Below are 10,026 nucleotides of genomic sequence, written 5' to 3'. Positions count from 1 at the left end.
CCACTTTCAGTCACCAGAACCAGAGACGTGTGTTTTCAATGAGTGTGACATGGTTAACATTGAGTTTGAATATCATTGGGTTTATAGGGGGGGGGACTTGGTTGTTGAGGGCCTCGTAGGTGGTGAGCAGTATTTTGAAATCTATTCTGTGTTTGACCCGGGAGCCAGTGAAGGTCATGGAGGACTGGTGTCATGTGGTCTCTGGGTCGGGTTCTGGTGAGCAAGTCAACAGCTGAGTTTTGCACATACTGTTGTTTCTTGAGGACTTTGGCGGTGGAAAAGCCAGAGCAGACGTTAAAATGACCCCAGAAGTGAAATACCCCTTTAAGTCCAAAATCTGAGAACTTCTTCCACTGTGTCTCCTATGATAGATGAGCTTACAATACACCCACGTCTTCTCAAATGTCTCGCCCTCGCACAGACGTTAGGCCTGGCCAACACGCCATTGTAGCTGTGTGTCGCACTACTGTATGTCTTCATCCCACTGCTGGATGAAATGTTAGATGTGACTGATGCTGATTTTGCCGTGTGAGTGAAATTAAAAACCCAATCCCAACGAGAAAAATACAAAACGAGAGCTCTCACAGTGAGTGTCCGTGTCCCTACTCCCTAGCTTAGACCATCAGCTTTTTTCAGCTGAGCCTGAGACCCAAAAGATAAGTTTGGCGTCTCCCCAGGACTCGATTTGATTTCCTGACCAAGTGCTGACATTTTGACCATTGAGCTAATAGAGCCCGCCTGCTTGCTCAGGGGATGAATTGAATCTTGACCATCAGGTCAAAATTCGTGTCAGATCCTGTGTCTAGATGAGATATGACCTTTGACATGATTTAAATGTCTCAATTGAAGAGCAGGGAGATAAAATGCAACCACCCCAAATGTATAAGTTATATTTCATTAATATGCTCTACCATACAGATTACAACATACGACAAAATTTAATTGTATTCATTAAAAAGGTTACATAGTGCCGCTTTAAGTCCTATTTAATTGTGAAAACAGCTGATCTACAAGCTCAGATGACTTGATTGATTAGCTTGGGTGCGTGCGTGCGTGCGTGCGTGCGTGCGTGCGTGCGTGCGTGCGTGCGTGCGTGCGTGCGTGCGTGCGTGCGTGCGTGCGTGCGTGCGTGCGTGCGTGAAGGAGAGATGAAGCGATACAAGGACGATAAGGTACATTGCATAGGATTGAAGGAGGGAAAGAGTAGAAATGTAGCACTACTTCAGCTTACACAATTTAGTGGCTTTTGTTCTATCCATAGAGTTAGGTTCTATCACCATTCTCTTCTCTTCTTCTCTACTTTTTCCTCTCCTCTCCTCTCCTCTCCTCTCCTCTCCTCTCCTCTCCTCTCCTCTCCTCTCCTCTCTTCTCCTCTCTTCTCCTCTCCGCTCCATAAGCCTGAGTGAATCTCGACACGTGTATATTAGTGCTCTCTCTCTCTCTCATCCACCTCCATGCGACTGCTGTTGCTTCATGCTCAGCTGACCTAGATAGGAGGGAGGTAGCAGGGACCACACATGTGCACAGACTGCACGCACACGCGCACGCACACACACACACACACACACACACACACACACACACACACACACACACACACACACACACACACACACACACACACACACACACACACACACACACACATGTTTTCCAACATATTCACACCACAAGTGTGAATATCATGCAATGGGACACATACTGTACAGGCTTGAGGCGCAGAAAAAAGACAGAAGCTGTGTGTGTGTGTGTGTGTGTGTGTGTGTGTGTGTGTGTGTGTGTGTGTGTGTGTGTGTGTGTGTGTGTGTGTGTGTGTGTGTGTGTGTGTGTGTGTGTGTGTGTGTGTGTGTGTGTGTGTGTGTGTGTGTGTGTGTGTGTGTGGTGCGTTGCCAAGATAGTGGGCTTTCAGGAGGTGGAGGGCAGCACTTTCACCAGATCAAGCCTGGCATTCCTAGTTTGGGCATGTCATTTATAGACGAAAACATCCAACATCTTTCCAAGCATTTGACAATCTTTCACAATTTTACGAAATAGCAAAAATAGCAGACCTACAAGAGAATTGGAAGGTTACCGGTTCGATCCCCGGCTGGGTTACTTTGGTGTCCTTGAGCAAAACACTGAACCCCCAGCTGCTCCCCATGATGATGATGATGATGTGTGTGTGTGTGTGTGTGTGTGTGTGTGTGTGTGTGTGTGTGTGTGTGTGTGTGTGTGTGTGTGTGTGTATGTGTATGTGTATGTGTATGTGTATGTGTGTGTATGTGTATGTGTATGTGTATGTGTATGTGTATGTGTATGTGTATGTGTATGTGTATGTGTATGTGTATGTGTGTGTGTGTGTGTGTGTGTGTGTGTGTGTGTGTGTGTGTGTGTGTGTGTGTGTGTGTGTGTCCCTAGTTCATGTTGTCCATGTGCTATGTGGATAGCTGCCCAGATGGGGGCAGTGTGACCCTCTAGGTCTAGAGAGAGTCATCAGTGAGTGTTGTATTGTAGGACATGCAGTGCTAATGAGCTGCAGGTCCCATAACAACAGCGTGAACTAGTCTTCTCTCAGTGGACTGCTGTCTGTTACTGATGCTCTGTGTGCCAGCAAGCAAAGGTGGGAAGTAACTAAGCACATTGACTCAAGTACTGTACTTGCCGTATGTGCAATTTCAAGGTACTTATTCTTTACCTGAGTGTTTCCATATCTTTAGAACTTTATGCTTCTACTCCACTACATCTCAGAAGCAAATGTTGTACTTTTTACTCCACTATCTCTGTTACAAGTAAAAGTCCGGAATTCAAAATGTACTTGAGTGAAAGTACAGAAGTATTGGCATCAAAATGTACTTAAAGTACCAAAAGTAAAAGTACTCATTATACAGAATGTCCCATATCAAGTTTTCAAATGCATTAAATTTTTTTTTGAAAATAGCAGATCTACAAGCTCAGAAGTTGTTAATGTATGTTTTGTAATAACATCAAAATCTACAAAGTAGCCTAACTAGTAACTAAAGTTTCCAAATAATTGTATTGGAATAAAAGTACAATATTTGCCTCTGAGATGTGGTGGAGTAGAAGTAAAAGTACTGAAAATTGGAAATACTCCAGTAAAGTTAAAGTACCTTAAAATTGTACACAGGTACAGTACTTGAGTAAATGTACTTAGTTACTTTACACCACTGATGGTGAATGATCAATGATTATAGTCCAATAACAGGATATTTGTGATTCTGAAATGGCCATTCTGCATAAAAAAGTACTTTTGGGTGCAGGGGTTTTACTTTGTACGACAAAGTATTTTACACTGTGCTATTGTTACTTTGACTTAAGTCCAAAATCTGAATATTTCTTCCAGCGGTACGTAGCAGTGTAGCTGACGGAGCAGCAGGAGCAGTAGGAGGAGGAGGAGGGGAGGATGGTGCCTGGAGAGGAGTGAGGTCTTGGGGATGAGAAGTCTGCGGCCCCGGCCTGTCTCTCCCAGACCTCCAGGAGGAGAAGACTGGGCCCCGCTCACTGGTAAGAGACTACAAGAACCAGAAAAACACACCTCTCTGCAAGACTAAAACATGATGTTGACCTTCAATATCTGCTTACTCAAGTGTTCCCCCTCTTCCTCTTAACTCTCTCGCTCTCAGTGGTGGAAAAAGTACTCACATGTTTTACTTAAGTAAAAGCATCAATACTGCAATGTAGAAATACTCTGTTACAAGTAAAAGGCCCATGTTCAAATGTTACTTGAGTAAAAGAACAAAAGTATTGGCATCAAAATATACTTAAAGTACCTCAAGTAAAAGTACTCGAATGTTTGAAAATAGCAGATCTACAAGCTCACAACGTGTCGCAGCTTGTAGATCTGCTATTTTCAAATAGCTTAGGTATAAAATAAGTCTAAAGACGTATGTTTTATAATGTAATCATGTATACCTGCAGTAAGTAACTAGTAACTAAAGTTTTCAAATAATTGTAGTGGAGTAAAAGTGCAATATCTGCCTCCGAGATGTAGCGGAGTAGAAGTAAAAGTATATACAATTGGAAATACTCCAGTGAAGTAACCCTCTTTCTCTCCTTGGCTTTTGGGGAGTCTGGGACGTTGATCAATGGTCTGAATCCGTGTTGGCCGAATTTAGAGTAACTTAAGTGTACAAATATGCTAATAAGGGTTGTGGCCCCTGGCTTTGAAGTGGCCTCTTAGGGGCTGGGTTGGTCGGTAGATGGATGGCAGTTTGCAGGATGTGACACGGGGACAGAGAGTGAAGGGGCGAGGGGTCATGGGGTGACAGGTTTCCGTGCGGTCCCCGTTGTCTGTCCAGACGGGGAGGAGGTGACAGGAATACGTCACTAAGTGGTCTTCTATAAGCCGGGCTTCCCACACCGCTCCATGCCTAGGACCCCCACATAGACATTTTTATTTGTGTAGCACATTTCAACAACAAGGCAATTCAATGTGCTTTACACAGAACGTCAAGCAAAGGAAACACAAGTATACAATGACATTAGGATGCATAAAACTAAATAACTGAAAATCAATTATGGTGCAGAATAGAAATAAAATAAATAAATAAATAGACATAGCCTCTGGCTGCCTGAGGCCCCCCTACTGCGAAATGTCTTTAAAAAAACAAATAGCATAAATACCTGATCTACAACACGTCCCATCGCGTTGCATTGCAAGCTTGTAGATTGGCTATTTTTAGAACTTTTTTTGTAATATATTCTGGAAAATGTTCGGGAAATTTGGGTAAGTAAGTAAGGTTGAGATTGGTTAAGCTGGCACAGGAATCTTAATGAATTCAGCTTGAAGTGAAATGTGGGGACGGCAGTGGCTATGGGGTGGCTGGTAGAGCGGCCGGATGGGAACTGTGAGGTTCCCAGTTCGATCCCGGGTTCCCCCAGAGTTAGTGTCAAAGTATCATTGAGCAAGAAACTGAACCCCTAATTGCTTCCGATGAGCAGGATGGTGCCTTGCATGGTTTCCTCTGCCATCGGTGTATGAATGTGTGTGTGAATGGGTGAATGTAATGCACAATCCATGTGAAGCGCTTTGGATAAAAGTGCTATATAAATGCACCATTTACCATTTACGAACATTCACACACCGACCGGAGGCAGCCATTCAAGACACCAGACTGCTCATCGGGTCTCAGGAGCTCTTAGGGGTTCAATGTCTTGCTCAAGGACACTCCGGACACAAATCCAGGAAGAGGTGGGGATGGAACCGGGCACCTTACGGTTCACAGATCGCCCCCTGAGCCACTGCCGCTGCTGTTTTTTTGTTCGCTCGCTTTTGACACAAAATCCAATTTTCGCTCGCAGCAAATGCAATTTTCTTTGAACTGCATCTCTCGTCGCCTCAACTCAAAAGGTACGACCTGTTTCAAAGTGACACATTGGAGGTCGTGTGGAACAACTTACTACCACCCCAATTTGCAGTTTATTTATTCATGTATTCGGACTTCGGTGTGTGTGTGTGTGTGTGTGTGTGTGTGTGTGTGTGTGTGTGTGTGTGTGTGTGTGTGTGTGTGTGTGTGTGTGTGTGTGTGTGTGTGTGTGTGTGTGTGTGTGTGTGTGTGTGTGTGCGCGCACGCACGCACGCACGTAATGCTGACTCCAGACGGCCTCAGCATTTCCTCCTATTCATCAACACGGGGATGCAACGTATTAAGCGGGTCAGACAGTGAGTGTAGAGTGTATGTCAGTTATGTGAGCTGATAATAATGTTGCGGTCGACACTGCAGCAGCGGTCTTCCTCTCTCTCTCTCTCTCTCCATTCCAGTGGCTCCATTACAGGCCTGCTGTCTGCCCAGTCAGTCAGTCAGTCAGTCCACCCTGCCTGTGAACCCCCAGACCAGATCAGCCCCCATGCAGCTGTCCCCGTCCTTCACTGGCTGTCTGTCCCAGTCCCACCACTTATCCACACAGCCTCAGCTGGGACTGTTTACACCAGTACTGCCCTAAAAACATCTGAAGTGCCGTAACACACAGTGGTTCTCAAACTTTTTTCATGTCATGGACCCCCGCTTTGAGAACCACGGCAGTGACAAACCTTTAACAAAGGCTTTGAAATGTTTCAATCAGCCAGAACATTTTCATGACATGGAGAGTCTCCCAACTTTGGTAGCCTAACAGTAGGCTACGTCTTTTTGGAGTTATGTGTAACCTTGTTTAAGGATAACCCGGTGCTCGAATGCCTCTGTGCCCACCACACACCAGCCTTCATCCATTAATGTTTATGCATTCACCAGTCACTCTATAAACGGTCATATGATGACAGCCCCAGTCTATCTATCTCTCATAAACGTGGCGTCAGTCACGGACCACAGGAGGACGCAGGACTTTATTTTGCAGAGTGTGCACGTGTCCACTATCAGTGTGCACTGCTCGGGGGTTAAATTAAAACCCAAACTTATTCCAATCATGACGATGTGAGTGGTGTTATTCAACAACGTAGGCCTACGGGAAACAGACAACACGTAGGCTATTTGTTATTTAATTCATGTTTCAGGTTTTTGTTTAGGATATATCTTTACTTATGGCTAGATTTAAATAAGAAGATGCATATCTTTTTCATTTCTTTCTTCTTCCCCAGACCGCATTCTTCTGACATATCGTGACACTTTATTGTGCGCTGTTACGAATGCGGTCGAATTTTTGTTTTATTTGTGTTATGTGTTCTTATTGGACGTGTCTGTGACAGGAATCGGTCTGTGCCTTGTTTATGCAAATAGCACGTGCCATGCCACACATAGGCTTGTGTGCTCTGTAGCTGTGTGTGAATCCACGGAGATGATTGGTGGGGTAACTTCACATATCGGAGACGTTCCTCTTAAGTTCCTCTTCTCGGCCGTATTCCGCTACTTCATGTCGAAAAACATGTGGGGCGAGGCTCCACCACATTTATCAACAAAACGACAAATCCTACTCTGGAATAGTCAGGGTACACCTGCTTGATAAATCACATGTGGACGTGGTTGTAAGCTGATTCCTGGGCTCAAATTTATGCTGGTTTTTACATTCCATTGATAAATGAGGGCCACTGTCCAAAAATGTAGCTACTGCACTTTGGCTTTTTAGGGCAGAGTGGTTCTCAAAACATTTTAATTTCAAGGACCCCCAGTTTGCTACGCATTATGCCACGGACCCCCATAACTCTTGAGAGTTACAGAGTTACAGACCAGTAACTAACTCTCAACCGTTTAGCTGGGAACCCCAGGAAACCCCCTCAAGGACCCCTGGGGGTCTCCGGACGTCACTTTGAGAACCACCGCCACATCCTCACGTTTTTATATATCGTCGCTGAGTTGTCAGGTGGAAACCTTGTATGTATGTCCAAACCCCGTTACTTTTCAGGAAATGGAAAAACTAACCTGTGTTCCAGTGGATTCAATGTAGTTATTATTTAGTCACAAGCGCTTTGTAATACTTTTCAATTGTTAAATACTGATAAAAACCCACAGACAGACTTAAACACTTTAAAACTGGCATCACTATTTTGGGCATGTCTGTATATGCGATTTTTTAAAACATTTTTTTATTATTTGCAAGCGTCACATATAAAGCCCTCAGGCCACTGTGAGATCACTAAGGTCTTGTGACCAAGGCCCTGTAGCTGTTTCACATCTAGGCTAAATTATAATGGTAACTAATAGCCCCCATGCTATGGAATCACGTTCCCCAGGCCATTGAAGAAATGCAGTCAGTTGGTGGATTTAAAAAGCTGCTAAAAACTCAGTTGTTTTGAAAGCACTTTGTCTTCTAATGTGTTTGCCTTCTGTGAAGTTTTTCTTAATGTCAGCTGTTTTATCCTGTTTTCTATTTTTAAAATCCTTTATTTTTAAGTATTATTTCTTATGTCATGATTTTACATTGTGCAGCACCGTGTAACTCTTGTATGTAAAGGTGCTTCATAAATCAAATTAACCTTTACCGTACCATATTTACTTGATCACAGTTCAACTAGAAGTTGCGGGATGTCACTGCTCCCAACACATGTCATAGTATTTAGTTGATAGTGCTTGATTTATTTATAATAATGTAATAAATCTAAGTCTGCAATCAAGTGAGTTCTGGCCGTTATCAGTTGTTTTGAGGTTTTATGTTTTTCCTCAGGCTAGAAGCAGCCTTCTGACACTATGCTGTTCTATCCTCTTAGACAGTCTGTGGTTCTCAACCTTTTCAGATCGCGACCCCCCAAAACCTCCCACCCTGACAAGCACTTGGAATTGTAAGAGTTGAGGGATTTACATTCAGTTTGACTCGGTTTCACAGATAAACATTGTGAAAATAGCCTATCTACAAGCTCATAACCTCATAACGCGAGGCGTTGTGAGCTTGTAGATCAGCTATTTTCATAATGGTTGCCTCTGTCTTATTATTTAACAATTTGGTCAATGTTTGACCAGTTTTTATAGTATAGTTTGTTGATTACTTTTGATGCAGTAATGGTATTTTTTTCAGTTTTTACCCCATTTGTTTTAGATTAAAAGGTCTTAAAAGTCCTTAAATTGTCACTTCACTGTCATCTGGGGACCCCCCCAAAAGCATGTGGGGATCTCCCTGGGGTTCCCGACCCACAGGTTGAGAACCACTGCTCTAAGATGTGACTGCAGTGTTTTAACACATTGGGTGCCAGAGGTTTATTAAAATATTATACGTTGAGTGCCTGCATTTCTTCCATCCACTTGCGTTATACGTTTCGTGCTGTAGAAGCCCCGACGCGGAAGTGCATGTAAACAAAGCGTGCGTGCGAGACGGCGGAGGTTCCCGACTAACGCCTGGAACAATAATATTTCTAACACGATCCTCCATTGCAGCGTGATCGCCGATCGAAAACGGCTCGTTTTCACCACATTAAAAAGAAATGGAGATATTAAGCTTTTAGTCAAGGAGATAACATTGAAAACGCCGACCGGAAGGATTTTTTACATGGAGCCAGATCCAGCCTCTTCTTCTCAGAAACTCCTTGGGTGATGTCAAAGTTTCGTTTTAGCGCCCCACGTGGCCCACATGTATAAAAATAGAATTGGGTCAAAAACGGTCCGGACCGTTTTCGGCACTTCTCGTTTGGATCCTGAAAAACGGTCCGGACCGTTTTTGGCATTCAATGTGTTAAAGGGCAAGACCACTTTGGTAGAGGTTTGGGTTGTGTAGTTAGTTACCTTGCCATTCAAAATATGCTCCTCATTGACTTACATTGTACGGTAAAGCTCTCAAAGTCACTCTTTTAGCACATAAACGAACGCAAACAAAGCTGTTTCAGACAATATAGAACATCACCAAACCATACAGTTTTTTAAAAATATAAAAATGTCAACTTCCTGCTGATTTTACTATTTGAAGATCCGAAAGCGGTCTTGCCCTTTAAATCACTGTCCAACATGTCATCGTCTGAAGTAGGAGCCAAACGTCACGAGTACAAATAGATACGGTGGATGGATGGATGGATGGTTTTGTCATCGGTTTGATCGTACAGTTTGTGTACTGTGTACTGTGCACACCTGTGAGTGTTTCCCTGCTTGGAGCATAATGTAGTCTATACATAGATACACGTTGTTTGTTTCCTTTAATTGTGTTGGCCCGCTTCGCTCTCTCTGTCTCTCTCTCTCTCATTGAAGTTCTGTTCTTAGGACATTACTTCATCTTCCTCTTTATCTGGAGCCCTCATGTCTGGTCTCCTTGTCAGTGGTGCGTGCGCACGTACGTGCGTGCGTGTGTGGGTGGGAAGAAGAAGAATATTATATCCACACTATACCTGCACACACACACACACACACACACACACACACACACACACGCACACACAGCTTTGCGTGCTGCTGTTGTTTCAGCATGGGGAGTTGAACTGTGTTACAGTTACGGCAGAGAGATGCCAAGACACACACTTAATGATCTCACTTCACACCTGTACCCTGTGTGTGTGTGTGTGTGTGTGTGTGTGTGTGTGTGTGTGTGTGTGTGTGTGTGTGTGTGTGTGTGTGTGTGTGTGTGTGTGTGTGTGTGTGTGTGTGTGTGTGTGTGTGTGTGTGTGTGTGTGTGTGTGTGTGT

At 43.8% G+C, this 10,026-nt stretch overlaps 1 protein-coding gene across 1 annotated transcript in view; it reads left to right on the top strand.

Moving 5' to 3' along the window:
* Positions 1-3,387: 3,387 nt before the first annotated feature.
* Positions 3,388-10,026, top strand: part of lzts2a (leucine zipper, putative tumor suppressor 2a) — a 42,963-nt gene continuing 36,324 nt past the window's right edge. Inside the window, exon 1 of the mRNA XM_080449461.1 lies at positions 3,388-3,501. The gene's annotated coding sequence lies outside the window, so the exon portion shown is untranslated. The remainder of the gene's footprint in view (positions 3,502-10,026) is intronic.

This window comes from Gymnoscopelus braueri, assembly GCF_963280865.1.
Source record: "Gymnoscopelus braueri genome assembly, chromosome: 14".
In the NCBI taxonomy this organism is placed as follows: Eukaryota; Metazoa; Chordata; class Actinopteri; order Myctophiformes; family Myctophidae; genus Gymnoscopelus; species Gymnoscopelus braueri.
Note: the sequence above shows the minus strand (reverse complement) of the source record. Positions and strands in the feature narration are given on the sequence as shown.